At 44.5% G+C, this 18237-nt stretch overlaps 2 non-coding genes and 5 pseudogenes across 2 annotated transcripts; all 7 read left to right on the top strand.

Moving 5' to 3' along the window:
• The first annotated feature begins 6617 nt into the window (after positions 1-6617).
• LOC143810965 (U2 spliceosomal RNA) lies at positions 6618-6818 on the top strand (annotated as a pseudogene).
• An 855-nt stretch (positions 6819-7673) lies between these two features.
• LOC143810901 (U2 spliceosomal RNA) lies at positions 7674-7879 on the top strand (annotated as a pseudogene).
• Positions 7880-8733: 854 nt separating this feature from the next.
• On the top strand, positions 8734-8933 carry LOC143810916 (U2 spliceosomal RNA). Its single transcript, XR_013223267.1, has one exon. It is a non-coding gene; the product is annotated as a U2 spliceosomal RNA (small nuclear RNA).
• Positions 8934-9792: 859 nt separating this feature from the next.
• Positions 9793-10004, top strand: LOC143810954 (U2 spliceosomal RNA; annotated as a pseudogene).
• Positions 10005-10859: 855 nt separating this feature from the next.
• On the top strand, positions 10860-11057 carry LOC143810971 (U2 spliceosomal RNA). Its single transcript, XR_013223278.1, has one exon. It is a non-coding gene; the product is annotated as a U2 spliceosomal RNA (small nuclear RNA).
• Positions 11058-11910: 853 nt separating this feature from the next.
• On the top strand, positions 11911-12113 carry LOC143810914 (U2 spliceosomal RNA; annotated as a pseudogene).
• Positions 12114-12966: 853 nt separating this feature from the next.
• On the top strand, positions 12967-13169 carry LOC143810925 (U2 spliceosomal RNA; annotated as a pseudogene).
• The last annotated feature ends 5068 nt before the right edge of the window (positions 13170-18237 follow it).

Here is an 18237-nt window from a genome sequence, read left to right as displayed (position 1 = left end):
CCCACCGTCTGCAGGTACCACTGGGTGTCAAATTGGAAGGCGTTGTGTTCCAGGATGAAGGAAAGACCTTCACATATGAAGTGTGTGGTATCAATACTAGTCGGTGTATTATCAAGAATGCGTCTCACCGTGTCCACTCCCAATTTTTGGGGAATCCTCGTATAGAGGCTTTCGATATCTATAGATGCCAAAGCGTAGGTGTCTCTCCATTCAAAGTTTTTTACAAGCTTGAGGAATTCTCCCGTGTCTTTTAAATAAGATGGAATGTCCCGTAGTAGTGGACGCAAAAGCCAGTCTATATAGGAAGATAGTGGCTCCGTAAGTGACCCCACCCCTGACACGATCGGACGGCCCGGGGGGGTTTCTGCAGACTTATGAAGTTTCGGTATGTGATACCAATGGGGTTTACGGGGAAAACCCGGTAGTAATTTTTCAGCCTGTTTTACGGAAAAAACTCTTTTGTCCACATATCTCCTTAATAGAGAACGTAACAGATTCTTAAATTGGGTGGTGGGATCCCCCTTTAATTTCATATATGTTTTCTCGTCAGAAAGCTGTCTGAGTGCTTCTGTTTTGTAATATTCCCTAGTCATCAGAACTATACTGCCACCTTTGTCCGCCCCGCGGACTATTACGTCATGCCAACTCTCTATCTCCTTTAAGGCTCGTTTTTCATTGAACAGTAAATTTTCATTAGAACGTTCATAGATTAAAGCCTCTACGTCTTTTAGTACTTGTAGTTCAAAAATATCTACCAAATTACCTGGCGATGTAGGAGGCATATAGGTAGATTTAGTACCGCCAAGGAAAGGGGGAGTGGCTGACGTGTCACTATGTGTGGAAACAAACGGAGCACCTGTAGATTCAAGTAAAATTTGCATTTCCTCCCGTACATCACCAAATGGGTCCTCTGTGACAAAAAAGCCCAGGGGGCCCACGTGGCAAGGTGTTTCTCCTGGGAGGACGGTGCACGAAGTAGAGGGGGCAGATATGTTCTTATTAGGAGAAAAAGATTTATGTAGATGAATTTTACGGATCGCCTTAAACAAATCAATTTTAAAGTCCACTAATTTGAATGGTTCTGGTATACAAAAATTTAATCCTTTTGAAAGTACTGATCTATGTGCCTCACTGAGGATTTGTGGAGTTAAGTTAACCACTGTCAGTTCATTGGTCTCCATGAGACCTGTCTCCTTTTTTTGATGTTTCTGTCTGCCATTTCTTCTACTCCCTCGGCGCGTCCTGCGTCCAAAGGGGACCCCGTTGGAACTGTCACATGGCTTGGGGTCGCCGAGGTAGATGGGGCAGTGGAGTCCTCCGTGGCGCTGGAATCAGAGTCGGTTGTCAAGTAATCCCTTTTGTTCTTGTTAAAGATTTTATTGCGTGGCTGACCTTTATTGTGATTCCACCTCTTAGGGAATTTACGGTGATTTTGTGGAGGAACACCTTTGTTCCAGGTGAAAATTTTTCCTGTTTCGAAGTCGACCTTGTCTCTAATGAACTTATCTTTTTTTCTTTGTTTTATTTCGTTCTGCAATAAAACCAATTTAGTGTCCAATTTTTTATCCGTTGCCAGCCATTGCGTCTCGGACAGTCTAGTTCTCAATTCATCTTTTGTTTTAGACAATTCCGTCTTAGTTGTCTCATAGTTTATGATATTTTGCTTGAGGACCAACCGTAATAAATCTTGGGAGCACTGTAATAATATTTTCTCCCATTCTTTGACGAAAGTTTCATTATCCTTGAATTGGGCCATTTCTTTTGTGACCCGCAGTCCCCGCGGTACCCGACCGCATTCAACATAGGATTTCAAGGAATTGTTGGTCCAAAATAAATTCACTTCTCTCTCTGCAGTCAAAAAAAGTTTATGTTCTAAAGTTTTTGTGCTAAGAGAAAAAATGTTGTCATGCAATTCGCATTCTGAGAAATAAGAATCCACATTTTCCCTCCCAGCTAGGAGTCCATGTGAAAAAGATACTGCTACCGTCTCCATGTTTAGGAGTCACTGCCGGTAAATAATCACAGCGGCGTGTGAACTAACCAGGTGTGGGAAGGAATGGAAAGGCAGCTAAGCGTGCTGGTAATGTGGCAGAGAATATCAGTCTATTCAAATCCAAAGCAAAAAGAAAAAACCAAACCGCACTGCCAGCTGATCACAATCCAAATATGTTGTTGTCCACTTCACACTCTACAGGTTAGGGTAGCTGTGCGTATCTCTTATCAACTAAGGGGTGCGACATCCAGCAAGTATGCACTTAGTCCAATGAAAAAAGAAGAAAAGGGAGCGCACTTACCCCTGTTGTAAAAGGTATCACTTTATTAGAACATCTTTAAAAACAGATTGCTGGGAGGGATAGGAGCAGCTCCGGACAACGGCCGTTTCGTGCGTACAAGCACTTCAACGGGTCCTGGAGACTTGTGGATCTCAAACAAATTAAATAGACCCTGCTGGGTTGCCCGCTCCGCCTACCACCTGTGGTGTATGATTCGGCGGGCGGGCAATCAATCAGAACACCAACAATACCATGCTTTAAAAACAACAAAACAAACAAATTAAAAGCAACATCAAAGCACAAATAACAGAGAAAGAAAGAAACAAGAAATGCGGAGATTCATCAAATTACAAAAAGACTGACATGTCCACCTTATCGTATAGACCTATAGGTCCCGCAGCGTCTGTGCGCAGGATCCATCTGGCTTCCCTGCGCAGAAGGAGGCGGTGGAGATCCCCGCCTCCCTCTGGCAGGGACACCCGTTCGAGGCCGGCAAAGCGCAGTGCATGAGCGTCTCCTGCGTGGTAAGTGCGAACATGGCTTATCAATCTAAAGGCCCCCTTGCCTGTCTTTATCGAATTAAAATGTTCCCTAATTCGAACGAAAAGGGGCCTAATGGTTTTGCCGATGTAGAAATTCCTACAGGAACAGAACAAGACATAGACCACATGGGTGGTTCTACAGGAAATAAAGTCGCGTACACAATGCTGTATATGTCCGACTCTGACACTATTCCCAGTGTGGTGGAAAGAACAGAAGTTGCAGCCCCCACATTTAAAGTTCCCTTTTGGGATACAATCTGTCAGCCAACTATTTTTCTTTGATACAAAACGATTACGAACAACACTATCTCTGATATTTTTACTCCGGCGGACAGCAAAAAGTGGACCTCGATCCACTATGCTTTGCAAATCTCTGTCCTGTCGCAAAATATGCCAGTTTTTTCGGATAGCGGCTCTAATTTGATTATCTAGGGGACCGTATTTGAAGCTGAAGATTAATCTTTTTTCTTGTTTTTTTTGGGGGGATGCGGATATCTCTGTTTGGACCGCCGTATCTAAAGCACTATTGAGAATACCAGGGGGATAACCACGTTTTAAGAATCTGTCTTTTAAATCCGCTGACTGTTTAATAAAGACTTCCGGGTTGCTATTTATTCTTTTGACTCTAAGGAATTGACTGTATGGGAGGGATCGCTTAATATACGGCGGGTGAGCACTATCATAGTGTAGTAACGCATTCGATGCCGTAGGTTTACGGTGTACTTCTGTAGCAATAATATTTTCCATAGTTTGTAATTTTACATCCAAGAATACCAGACTAGAACCTCCAAATTGCGAGGTAAAACACATGTTCATGGTGTTGGATGTCCCCAGGTAGTTCACAAATTTGGTGAACTCATCCTGGTGCCCATCCCACACCACGAACATGTCATCAACATATCTAGCATAAAGCTTGATATGTTTGAGGAACGGGTTTTTTGAGGAATAAATATACTCCTCCTCAAACCTGGCAAGGAAGAGGTTCGCCAGGGTACATGCGACGGGGGTACCCATAGCGGTACCCACCGTCTGCAGGTACCACTGGGTGTCAAATTGGAAGGCGTTGTGTTCCAGGATGAAGGAAAGACCTTCACATATGAAGTGTGTGGTATCAATACTAGTCGGTGTATTATCAAGAATGCGTCTCACCGTGTCCACTCCCAATTTTTGGGGAATCCTCGTATAGAGGCTTTCGATATCTATAGATGCCAAAGCGTAGGTGTCTCTCCATTCAAAGTTTTTTACAAGCTTGAGGAATTCTCCCGTGTCTTTTAAATAAGATGGAATGTCCCGTAGTAGTGGACGCAAAAGCCAGTCTATATAGGAAGATAGTGGCTCCGTAAGTGACCCCACCCCTGACACGATCGGACGGCCCGGGGGGGTTTCTGCAGACTTATGAAGTTTCGGTATGTGATACCAATGGGGTTTACGGGGAAAACCCGGTAGTAATTTTTCAGCCTGTTTTACGGAAAAAACTCTTTTGTCCACATATCTCCTTAATAGAGAACGTAACAGATTCTTAAATTGGGTGGTGGGATCCCCCTTTAATTTCATATATGTTTTCTCGTCAGAAAGCTGTCTGAGTGCTTCTGTTTTGTAATATTCCCTAGTCATCAGAACTATACTGCCACCTTTGTCCGCCCCGCGGACTATTACGTCATGCCAACTCTCTATCTCCTTTAAGGCTCGTTTTTCATTGAACAGTAAATTTTCATTAGAACGTTCATAGATTAAAGCCTCTACGTCTTTTAGTACTTGTAGTTCAAAAATATCTACCAAATTACCTGGCGATGTAGGAGGCATATAGGTAGATTTAGTACCGCCAAGGAAAGGGGGAGTGGCTGACGTGTCACTATGTGTGGAAACAAACGGAGCACCTGTAGATTCAAGTTTAATCTTCAGCTTCAAATACGGTCCCCTAGATAATCAAATTAGAGCCGCTATCCGAAAAAACTGGCATATTTTGCGACAGGACAGAGATTTGCAAAGCATAGTGGATCGAGGTCCACTTTTTGCTGTCCGCCGGAGTAAAAATATCAGAGATAGTGTTGTTCGTAATCGTTTTGTATCAAAGAAAAATAGTTGGCTGACAGATTGTATCCCAAAAGGGAACTTTAAATGTGGGGGCTGCAACTTCTGTTCTTTCCACCACACTGGGAATAGTGTCAGAGTCGGACATATACAGCATTGTGTACGCGACTTTATTTCCTGTAGAACCACCCATGTGGTCTATGTCTTGTTCTGTTCCTGTAGGAATTTCTACATCGGCAAAACCATTAGGCCCCTTTTCGTTCGAATTAGGGAACATTTTAATTCGATAAAGACAGGCAAGGGGGCCTTTAGATTGATAAGCCATGTTCGCACTTACCACGCAGGAGACGCTCATGCACTGCGCTTTGCCGGCCTCGAACGGGTGTCCCTGCCAGAGGGAGGCGGGGATCTCCACCGCCTCCTTCTGCGCAGGGAAGCCAGATGGATCCTGCGCACAGACGCTGCGGGACCTATAGGTCTAAACGATAAGGTGGACATGTCAGTCTTTTTGTAATTTGATGAATCTCCGCATTTCTTGTTTCTTTCTTTCTCTGTTATTTGTGCTTTGATGTTGCTTTTAATTTGTTTGTTTTGTTGTTTTTAAAGCATGGTATTGTTGGTGTTCTGATTGATTGCCCGCCCGCCGAATCATACACCACAGGTGGTAGGCGGAGCGGGCAACCCAGCAGGGTCTATTTAATTTGTTTGAGATCCACAAGTCTCCAGGACCCGTTGAAGTGCTTGTACGCACAAAACGGCCGTTGTCCGGAGCTGCTCCTATCCCTCCCAGCAATCTGTTTTTAAAGATGTTCTAATAAAGTGATACCTTTTACAACAGGGGTAAGTGCGCTCCCTTTTCTTCTTTTTTCATTGGACTTGTTATTGCAGTATCTCCGGGAACAGTGCACTCCTTCTCTGATCCGGTTTCCAAAAACAGATTGAATTGAAATCAGCGCAAGTTGTCTTTTAACCATTTATGTGAATACTTTTCAGTGTCAGCGAAGCACATTTCAGATGCCAAATGTAGCATTTTGCTTGATTTCACTTGACCATTTGCAACATTTTGTGTGCCTTGCCTGGCCTTGCTTTCACCTATGTATGTCAAGCATTGTATTTCATTCAATATGCAATCAATCAGTCAATCAATTTGTCTTTACTGGTTGCTGCAACAGGTGTGTTGAGATGTAGGCCCGTATTAGGCCTTTCTTACAGTGTTGCAAATATACTGTGCCATCTACAAAATTAGGCCCCTGCTGTCAGTACTTGGCGGCGTTTCAATTGAAGTATCCAATGAGTAGTTCTGCCATACATACCGCATTTGTGACCGTCGCATGAATTCTTTTGTAAAACATTGTCTCCCTCTTGTGGACCACCGACTTCTAAATGTGGTGTATTATATGTATTTGAAAAAAGAGGAAAACTGGTGTCTGTGCTGATCTCGAATCTGCTTGTCTTCTCCATCTACACCTGTGTGAGTATTCTAATGCTTTTGACCAACCAGGTGCGCTGCCTGCGGTAGATAGAATCTTAGCACGGAACAATCATGTGCAGTCACAATGGGGATGGAGGGTGTGGTCAAAGTAGGCGGAGTTATGCAGGTTCAAAACGCGTCGTGCACAGCTTGAACACACACACACAGCAGAACTGTCATTGAGAATGCATCCCAGAGTTTCTGGAAATGTCTTCCCTGCGGCACTCTTTTTGCTCTGTCTCCACAATGGGTGTCAGTTTTAGGCCTAGGTGCGTCAGAAGTGGCAAACCATTTCTGGTTATCATTTCTCGTCCTTATGCATCCGCCGCCGCCGCCGCTCAAGATGTAGTGTAGTATCTGTTTTTATCAGTTTAATGTCTGATACGTCCCCCTATCCATATTAAATGGATTCTTAGCCCAGGTAGCTGGAAATGGAGCTTGCTCTGTCCACTCCACGCATTGACTTGTTATTGCAGTATCTCCGGGAACAGTGCACTCCTTCTCTGATCCGGTTTCCAAAAACAGATTGAATTGAAATCAGCGCAAGTTGTCTTTTAACCCTTTATGTGAATTCTTTTCAGTGTCAGCGAAGCACATTTCAGATGCCAAATGTAGCATTTTGCTTGATTTCACTTGACCATTTGCAACATTTTGTGTGCCTTGCCTGGCCTTGCTTTCACCTATGTATGTCAAGCATTGTATTGCATTCAATATGCAATCAATCAGTCAATCAATTTGTCTTTACTGGTTGCTGCAACAGGTGTGTTGAGATGTAGGCCTGTATTAGGCCTTTGTTGCAGTGTTGCAAATATACTGTGCCATCTACAAAATTAGGCCCCTGCTGTCAGTACTTGGCGGCGTTTCAATTGAAGTATCCAATGAGTAGTTCTGCCATACATACCGCATTTGTGACCGCACGAATTCTTTTGTAAAACATTGTCTCCCTCTTGTGCACCACCGACTTCTAAATGTGGTGTATTATATGTATTTGAAAAAAAAGGAAAACTGGTGTCTGTGCTGATCTCGAATCTGCTTGTTTTCTCCAGCTACACCTTTGTGAGTATTCTAATGCTTTTGACCAACCAGGTGCGCTGCCTGCGGTAGATAGTATCTTAGCACGGAACATTCATGTGCAGTCACAATGGGGATGGAGGGTGTGGTCAAAGTAGGCGGAGTTATGCAGATTCAAAACGCGTCGTGCACAGCTTGAACACACACACACAGCAGAACTGTCATTGAGAATGCATCCCAGAGTTTCTGGAAATGTCTTCCCTGCGGCACTCTTTTTGCTCTGTCTCCACAATGGGTGTCAGTTTTAGGCCTAGGTGCGTCAGAAGTGGCAAACCATTTCTGGTTATCGTTTCTCGGCCTTATGCATCCGTCGTCGTCGCTGCTGCCGCTCAAGATGTAGTGTAGTATCTGTTTTTATCAGTTTAATATCTGATACGTCCCCTATCCATATTAAATGGATTTTTAGCCCAGGGAGCGGGAAATGGAGCTTGCTCTGTCCACTCCACGCATTGACTTGTTATTGCAGTATCTCCGGGAACAGTGCACTCCTTCTCTGATCCGGTTTCCAAAAACAGATTGAATTGAAATCAGCGCAAGTTGTCTTTTAACCCTTTATGTGAATTCTTTTCAGTGTCAGCGAAGCACATTTCAGATGCCAAATGTAGCATTTTGCTGGATTTCACTTGACCATTTGCAACATTTTGTGTGCCTTGCCTGGCCTTGCTTTCACCTATGTATGTCAAGCATTGTATTGCATTCAATATGCAATCAATCAGTCAATCAATTGGTCTTTACTGGTTGCTGCAACAGGTGTGTTCAGATGTAGGCCCGTATTAGGCCTTTCTTACAGTGTTGCAAATATACTGTGCCAGCTACAAAATTAGGCCCCTGCTGTCAGTACTTGGCGGCGTTTCAATTGAAGTATCCAATGAGTAGTTCTGCCATACATACCGCATTTGTGACCGCATGAATTCTTTTGTAAAACATTGTCTCCCTCTTGTGGACCACCGACTTCTAAATGTGGTGTATTATATGTATTTGAAAAAAAAGGAAAACTGGTGTCTGTGCTGATCTCGAATCTGCTTGTCTTCTCATCTACACCTGTGTGAGTATTCTAATGCTTTTGACCAACCAGGTGCGCTGCCTGCAGTAGATAGAATCTTAGCACGGAACATTCATGTGCAGTCACAATGGGGATGGAGGGTGTGGTCAAAGTAGGCGGAGTTATGCAGATTCAAAACGCGCCGTGCACAGCTTGAACACACACACACAGCAGAACTGTCATTGAGAATGCATCCCAGAGTTTCTGGAAATGTCTTCCCTGCGGCACTCTTTTTGCTCTGTCTCCACAATGGGTGTCAGTTTTAGGCCTAGGTGCGTCAGAAGTGGCAAACCATTTCTGGTTATCGTTTCTCGTCCTTATGCATCCGTCGCCGCCGCCGCTCAAGAAGTAGTGTAGTATCTGTTTTTATCAGTTTAATATCTGATACGTCCCCTATCCATATTAAATGGATTTTTAGCCCAGGGAGCGGGAAATGGAGCTTGCTCTGTCCACTCCACGCATTGACTTGTTATTGCAGTATCTCCGGGAACAGTGCACTCCTTCTCTGATCCGGTTTCCAAAAACAGATTGAATTGAAATCAGCGCAAGTTGTCTTTTAACCCTTTATGTGAATTCTTTTCAGTGTCAGCGAAGCACATTTCAGATGCCAAATGTAGCATTTTGCTGGATTTCACTTGACCATTTGCAACATTTTGTGTGCCTTGCCTGGCCTTGCTTTCACCTATGTATGTCAAGCATTGTATTGCATTCAATATGCAATCAATCAGTCAATCAATTTGTCTTTACTGGTTGCTGCAACAGGTGTGTTGAGATGTAGGCCCGTATTAGGCCTTTCTTACAGTGTTGCAAATATACTGTGCCATCTACAAAATTAGGCCCCTGCTGTCAGTACTTGGCGGCGTTTCAATTGAAGTATCCAATGAGTAGTTCTGCCATACATACCGCATTTGTGACCGCATGAATTCTTTTGTAAAACATTGTCTCCCTCTTGTGGACCACCGACTTCTAAATGTGGTGTATTATATGTATTTGAAAAAAAAGGAAAACTGGTGTCTGTGCTGATCTCGAATCTGCTTGTCTTCTCCATCTACACCTGTGTGAGTATTCTAATGCTTTTGACCAACCAGGTGCGCTGCCTGCAGTAGATAGAATCTTAGCACGGAACATTCATGTGCAGTCACAATGGGGATGGAGGGTGTGGTCAAAGTAGGCGGAGTTATGCAGATTCAAAACGTGTCGTGCACAGCTTGAACACACACACACACACAGCAGAACTGTCATTGAGAATGCATCCCAGAGTTTCTGGAAATGTCTTCCCTGCGGCACTCTTTTTGCTCTGTCTCCACAATGGGTGTCAGTTTTAGGCCTAGGTGCGTCAGAAGTGGCAAACCATTTCTGGTTATCGTTTCTCGGCCTTATGCATCCGTCGTCGTCGCCGCTGCTACCGCCGCTCAAGATGTAGTGTAGTATCTGTTTTTATCAGTTTAATATCTGATACGTCCCCTATCCATATTAAATGGATTTTTAGCCCAGGGAGCTGGAAATGGAGCTTGCTCTGTCCACTCCACGCATTGACTTGTTATTGCAGTATCTCTGGGAACACTGCACTCCTTCTCTGATCCGGTTTCCAAAACAGATTGAATTGAAATTAGCGCAAGTTGTCTTTTAACCCTTTATGTGAATACTTTTCTGTGTCAGCGAAGCACATTTCAGATGCCAAATGTAGCATTTTGCTTGATTTCACTTGACCATTTGCAACATTTTGTGTGCCTTGCCTGGCCTTGCTTTCACCCATGTATGTCAAGCATTGTATTGCATTCAATATGCAATCAATCAGTCAATCAATTTGTCTTTACTGGTTGCTGCAACAGGTGTGTTGAGATGTAGGCCCGTATTAGGCCTTTCTTGCAGTGTTGCAAATATACTGTGCCAGCTACAAAATTAGGCCCCTGCTGTCAGTACTTGGCGGCGTTTCAATTGAAGTATCCAATGAGTAGTTCTGCCATACATACCGCATTTGTGACCGTCGCATGAATTCTTTTGTAAAACATTGTCCCCCTCTTGTGGACCACCGACTTCCAAATGTGGTGTATTATATGTATTTGAAAAAAGAGGAAAACTGGTGTCTGTGCTGATCTCGAATCTGCTTGTCTTCTCCATCTACACCTGTGTGAGTATTCTAATGCTTTTGACCAACCAGGTGCGCTGCCTGCAGTAGATAGAATCTTAGCACGGAACATTCATGTGCAGTCACAATGGGGATGGAGGGTGTGGTCAAAGTAGGCGGAGTTATGCAGCTTCAAAACGCGTCGTGCACAGCTTGAACACACACACAGCAGAACTGTCATTGAGAATGCATCCCAGAGTTTCTGGAAATGTCTTCCCTGCGGCACTCTTTTTGCTCTGTCTCCACAATGGGTGTCAGTTTTAGGCCTAGGTGCGTCAGAAGTGGCAAACCATTTCTGGTTATCATTTTTCGTCCTTATGCATCCGCCGCCGCCGCTCAAGATGTAGTGTAGTATCTGTTTTTATCAGTTTAATGTCTGATACGTCCCCCTATCCATATTAAATGGATTTTTAGCCCAGGTAGCTGGAAATGGAGCTTGCTCTGTCCACTCCACGCATTGACTTGTTATTGCAGTATCTCCGGGAACAGTGCACTCCTTCTCTGATCCGGTTTCCAAAAACAGATTGAATTGAAATCAGCGCAAGTTGTCTTTTAACCCTTTATGTGAATTCTTTTCAGTGTCAGCGAAGCACATTTCAGATGCCAAATGTAGCATTTTGCTGGATTTCACTTGACCATTTGCAACATTTTGTGTGCCTTGCCTGGCCTTGCTTTCACCTATGTATGTCAAGCATTGTATTGCATTCAATATGCAATCAATCAGTCAATCAATTTGTCTTTACTGGTTGCTGCAACAGGTGTGTTGAGATGTAGGCCCGTATTAGGCCTTTCTTACAGTGTTGCAAATATACTGTGCCATCTACAAAATTAGGCCCCTGCTGTCAGTACTTGGCGGCGTTTCAATTGAAGTATCCAATGAGTAGTTCTGCCATACATACCGCATTTGTGACCGCATTAATTCTTTTGTAAAACATTGTCTCCCTCTTGTGGACCACCGACTTCTAAATGTGGTGTATTATATGTATTTGAAAAAAAAGGAAAACTGGTGTCTGTGCTGATCTCGAATCTGCTTGTCTTCTCCATCTACACCTGTGTGAGTATTCTAATGCTTTTGACCAACCAGGTGCGCTGCCTGCGGTAGATAGAATCTTAGCATGGAACATTCATGTGCAGTCACAATGGGGATGGAGGGTGTGGTCAAAGTAGGCGGAGTTATGCAGATTCAAAACGCGTCGTGCACAGCTTGAACACACACACAGCAGAACTGTCATTGAGAATGCATCCCAGAGTTTCTAGAAATGTCTTCCCTGCGGCACTCTTTTTGCTCTGTCTCCACAATGTGTGTCAGTTTTAGGCCTAGGTGCGTCAGAAGTGGCAAACCATTTCTGGTTATCGTTTCTCGGCCTTATGCATCCGTCGTCGTCGCCGCCGCTCAAGATGTAGTGTAGTATCTGTTTTTATCAGTTTAATATTTGATACGTCCCCTATCCATATTAAATGGATTTTTAGCCCAGGGAGCGGGAAATGGAGCTTGCTCTGTCCACTCCACGCATTGACTTGCTATTGCAGTATCTCCGGGAACAGTGCACTCCTTCTCTGATCCGGTTTCCAAAAACAGATTGAATTGAAATCAGCGCAAGTTGTCTTTTAAACCTTTATGTGAATTCTTTTCAGTGTCAGCGAAGCACATTTCAGATGCCAAATGTAGCATTTTGCTGGATTTCACTTGACCATTTGCAACATTTTGTGTGCCTTGCCTGGCCTTGCTTTCACCTATGTATGTCAAGCATTGTATTGCATTCAATATGCAATCAATCAGTCAATCAATTTGTCTTTACTGGTTGCTGCAACAGGTGTGTTGAGATGTAGGCCCGTATTAGGCCTTTCTTACAGTGTTGCAAATATACTGTGCCATCTACAAAATTAGGCCCCTGCTGTCAGTACTTGGCGGCGTTTCAATTGAAGTATCCAATGAGTAGTTCTGCCATACATACCGCATTTGTGACCGCATGAATTCTTTTGTAAAACATTGTCTCCCTCTTGTGGACCACCGACTTCTAAATGTGGTGTATTATATGTATTTGAAAAAAAAGGAAAACTGGTGTCTGTGCTGATCTCGAATCTGCTTGTCTTCTCCATCTACACCTGTGTGAGTATTCTAATGCTTTTGACCAACCAGGTGCGCTGCCTGCGGTAGATAGAATCTTAGCATGGAACATTCATGTGCAGTCACAATGGGGATGGAGGGTGTGGTCAAAGTAGGCGGAGTTATGCAGATTCAAAACGCGTCGTGCACAGCTTGAACACACACACAGCAGAACTGTCATTGAGAATGCATCCCAGAGTTTCTGGAAATGTATTCCCTGCGGCACTCTTTTTGCTCTGTCTCCACAATGTGTGTCAGTTTTAGGCCTAGGTGCGTCAGAAGTGGCAAACCATTTCTGGTTATCGTTTCTCGGCCTTATGCATCCGTCGTCGTCGCCGCCACTCAAGATGTAGTGTAGTATCTGTTTTTATCAGTTTAATATCTGATACGTCCCCTATCCATATTAAATGGATTTTTAGCCCAGGTAGCTGGAAATGGAGCTTGCTCTGTCCACTCCACGCATTGACTTGTTATTGCAGTATCTCCGGGAACAGTGCACTCCTTCTCTGATCCGGTTTCCAAAAACAGATTGAATTGAAATCAGCGCAAGTTGTCTTTTAACCCTTTATGTGAATACTTTTCAGTGTCAGCGAAGCACATTTCAGATGCCAAATGTAGCATTTTGCTTGATTTCACTTGACCATTTGCAACATTTTGTGTGCCTTGCCTGGCCTTGCTTTCACCTATGTATGTCAAGCATTGTATTGCATTCAATATGCAATCAATCAGTCAATCAATTTGTCTTTACTGGTTGCTGCAACAGGTGTGTTGAGATGTAGGCCCGTATTAGGCCTTTCTTACAGTGTTGCAAATATACTGTGCCAGCTACAAAATTAGGCCCCTGCTGTCAGTACTTGGCGGCGTTTCAATTGAAGTATCCAATGAGTAGTTCTGCCATACATACCGCATTTGTGACCGTCGCTGTTCTGTCTCCGCCATCCAAATTGTTACCTCCATTATCTGTTTGTATAATTTGCAGTTTCTCAGCCAGTATACAGGACTTGATATATTCATACCTTTATCTGTAGTGCTTTGGCTCCCTCTAGCGGTCAGAGATATGTTGACTGTTCTATTTTTCTGCTATGTATTTTTTATGTCTGATCCTCCTTTGCAATGCATTATGGTAGCTCAGCCCACATTTCCCTCCAGTTTTCATTCACTTCCTCTAGTTTGCCTTCCAGGGAAGACGCTTACACTTCATTCCCCTTGCGATTGCATTGCCGGTATGTCTTTATGTTTTTTCTCTAGATATTTCTGCTCTATATTAGCCTAGCTTAACCAGTTGCACTCCTAGTTCAGTTACTAGCCTTCTAAATGTAATGCATAATGTTTATCATGTGTAGTATGTATCGTTCTATACCATGTACTGATTCCATGTATATCATTGTTCACAGTTTCACCGCATCAATATACCAATACGTTTAATAAAGCACAGACTCAACCACAGTCTCCTTATTGGACCCGGTATAGTGGTTTAGCTGACTGGATAGCTACATGAGCCTGCCTCATTTAGTGAGGACAGAACAGTGAAACGGCAGCCATCCAACTAGTGGGATTCAAGTCACCGGCTACTCAGAGACTAAATACAGCTACAGCAATCTCTGCACAGCCAAGCACTTTCCCAAGACACCATGTCTCACAAATCGCATAGAACAAGATCTGTTACTTCCGTTTCCTCAAAGACAACATCCATCACCAGCGCGGTTGCCATTGCCCGCGCAAATGCTGAAGCCGCCAAAATACGAGCGAGCTTTGCTGACCAAGAGATGCAACTTAAATTAGAAAAAGCACGCCTAGATGATGAAGAGAGAAGGTCACGCTTAGAGAGAGCCGACCAAGAGAGAAGGATGCAGTTAGAAAAGGCACGTGTGGATGCCGCCTTAGAAAGCCTAGCAGCAAAAAGGGAAGCTGCCGCAGCCCTCGCTGAAGCGGAATCGCTAGAAGCCGCGCAAAGCCCCAAGCTGCATAGCCAAAGCAGTACGTCAAGTCTGGAGTTTCCACTACAAGACACACCACAACGCACATCTCAGTATGTTAATGAACTTCCTGATCCAAACTATAACCCTGAACCAGCACCAGAACGAGAATACGACGTCTCCAGCGAAGTGAGCGAGAGTCACCACGAGGCTCAGCTCCAGGACAGAAACAAACTCGAAAACGTGAGACAAAACGACTCTGCTAATGACTACCTTGCCCCTCACCAGGTAACCAACGTGGATCACCCTGCTGACACACCGTACGTCAGACCGAAGCAATACGACACCGGCTGGCGCCACCCTGAGGACACTAACAGGTATGAACGCACCTCACATCACTATCAGGGCGATCCATCACCAGTGTACTCCACCGACAACCGGTTCACAACAGAATTTGCCAAGTTCTTCACACGACGTGAACTGGTTGCCAAGGGACTCATGAAATTCACTGACCAAGCTGAAGGTTACAGAGCTTGGAAAGCTTCCTTCCAAAATGTCATTAGAGACTTGGGGCTACAACACAGGGAAGAGATAGACCTGTTAGTCAAATACCTGGGAGGAGAGTCAGTCAAACACGCAGTAAGGATCAGAGACATTAATATAAACCGCCCTGAGACCGGCCTCAAAGAGATCTGGAAGAGGCTGGATGAGTGTTACGGCTCAGCAGAAGTAATAGAAAGAGCCTTGTTCAAAAGAATCGATGACTTTCCTAAAATTTCTAACAAAGGTCTCCAGAAACTTAGAGAGCTAAGCGACCTACTAAAGGAAGTTCAAGTTGCCAAATACGAGGACGACCTACAGGGACTTGCATTTCTCGACACAGCCAGAGGTGTTAACCCTATAGTCCAGAAGTTGCCCTACAATCTACAGGAGAGGTGGCTCACACATGGTTCCACGTACAAATACAAACACAGTGTTCCATTTCCCCCCTTCTCCGTTTTTGTAGACTTTATACACCAACAAGCGAGAATTAGAAACGATCCCAGCTTTGACTTTGCAATGCCATATGCCACACCGTCACCACCTGCAAATCCACGCAGAACATCTGTGGCAGTACACAAGACTTATGTTTCTTCTCCAGGTTCTAATTACAGGTCTGCTGGCTGCTCCCAATCAGAGACAAAGGTGCAGGACCCTGACAAGCAGTGCCCACTTCATCAGAAGCCTCATCCTCTCCTGAAATGCAGAGCCTTCAGAGGAAAATCTATGCCAGACCGCAGAAGCTTCCTGAAAGAGAACGGTATCTGCTACAAGTGCTGCTCGTCCACAACTCATCTCGCCAAGGACTGCAAGGTCAGTGTAAAATGCACAGAATGTGGCACCACAGACCATAACACTGCTCTACACCCAGGCCCAGCTCCATGGAGTGCACAAAACACGCCAGCTGACAGTGAGCATGGCGGGGAGGAAAGGAACACTGATACAGCTACGCCAGAGATCACTTCACAATGTACCGAGGTCTGCAAAGGGACAATAGACAGTAGGTCCTGTTCAAAAATATGCCTTGTCAGAGTATACCCAAAAGGCCATAGAGACCAGGCTGTAAGACTGTATGCTATCTTGGATGATCAAAGTAATCGATCCTTGGCTAGATCAACTTTCTTTGACCTATTCAACATCAAAGGGCCAAACACTCCCTACTCATTAAAGACATGTGCAGGTACTGTGACAACAGCAGGCAGGAAAGCTACAGACTACCAAATCGAGTCATTAGACGGACAATTCTGCCTACCACTACCTACGATCATCGAATGTAACCAGATCCCAGACAACAGATCTGAAATCCCTACGCCAGATGTAGCAATCCATCACGCTCACTTAAAGCAAATAGCACACCTTATACCAGAACTCGACCATCAGGCCCAGATAATTCTGCTGTTGGGGAGAGATATCCTGCAGGTTCATAAAGTGAGACGTCATATCAATGGACTCCACAATGCTCCCTATGCCCAAAAGCTAGACCTAGGATGGGTCATAATTGGCAACGTATGCTTGGGACACATGCACGCCCCATCTTCTGTGACAAGCATGCTGACAAATACATTGGAGAAAGGACGACCATCTCTGTTTCAACCTTGTAACAATGAGTTCCATGTCAGGGAACTGCCACACAGCATCCAACTGCCCAATCATTTAATAGACTTTACTCACGACAGCAGTATAGTGTCGGGAAGCTATGAGGATCAGTTAGGGTGCACAGTCTTCCAGAGAACTAAGCAGGACAACCAAGTGGCAATGTCGGTAGAGGACAAGTTGTTCTTGGAGGTAATGGACAAGGGACTCGTTAAAGATGAGACCAACAGCTGGGTCGCACCTCTTCCCTTCAAAACCCACAGACCACGTCTACAGAACAACAGAAATCAGGCATTACAACGTTTCTCCTCTCTCAAACGTAATCTGCAAAAGAAACCAGAGATGAAAGATCACTTTTTCTCCTTCATGTCAAAGATTTTTGAAAACTGTCACGCAGAACTAGCTCCCACTCTCAAAGACTCTGAAGAATGCTGGTTCCTACCTATGTTCGGAGTATACCACCCTAAGAAACCAGGCCAGATTAGAGTCGTGTTCGATTCCAGTGCCAAATTTAATGATGTCTCCCTAAATGACGTTCTACTAACAGGACCAGACCTCAATAACAAACTGCTGGGAGTACTTATGCGCTTCCGTAAGGATTCCATTGCCTTCATCGCTGACATCCAGCAAATGTTCCATTGTTTCCTTGTGAGAGAGAGAGACAGGAACTTCCTAAGATTCTTCTGGTACAGAGACAATGATCCTACTAAAGAAGTCACAGAGTATCGCATGAGAGTTCACATCTTTGGCAACAGTCCTTCCCCTGCCGTCGCCATTTACGGACTCAAAAGGTCAGCTCAGAAAGGAGAAGCAGAATACGGAGAAGATGTCAGAAGATTCATAGAAAAGGACTTTTATGTCGACGACTGTCTCAAAGCAATGCCTTCAATTGAGACTGCCATCAGTCTTCTCAGGAGAGCCCAGGACATGCTTGCCTGCTCGAACCTTAGGCTTCATAAAATAGCCTCAAACAGCCAAGAACTCATGGAAGCGTTCCCTTCTCAGGACCTATGTAATGGTCTCAGAGACCTGGACCTGGGGTCAGACCCCGCACCAATGCAACGCAGCCTTGGGCTTCTCTGGAATCTACAGTCAGACACTTTCACCTTTCAGGTCAACCAGGAAGAAAGGCCTTTCACACGTAGAGGCGTCCTGTCTACCATCAACAGTCTGTACGATCCCTTGGGTTTCGCAGCTCCTGTTACTATACAAGGCAAGGCCCTACTAAGAGACTTAACTAGGGAAACATCTGACTGGGATGCACCTCTGCCACCTGATAAGAGGATCCAGTGGGAAGAGTGGAAGAACTCGTTAGCGGCACTCTCCAACCTGAATGTGCCAAGACCATACGCCCCTGTGCCATCTACTGAAATACAAAGCCAAAGACTGTACGTATTTGCAGATGCTTCTGTCAAAGCGATTGCCGCTGTTGCCTACCTGAGAACTGTAGATTCCAAATGTCAGTGCCACATTGGTTTCATTATGGGAAAGGCCAAACTCGCACCACAACCAGAGCACACTAT

The sequence above is a fragment of the Ranitomeya variabilis genome, chromosome 2, assembly GCF_051348905.1.
Source record: "Ranitomeya variabilis isolate aRanVar5 chromosome 2, aRanVar5.hap1, whole genome shotgun sequence".
In the NCBI taxonomy this organism is placed as follows: domain Eukaryota; kingdom Metazoa; phylum Chordata; class Amphibia; order Anura; family Dendrobatidae; genus Ranitomeya; species Ranitomeya variabilis.
This window is presented reverse-complemented; position numbering and strand designations above follow the sequence as displayed.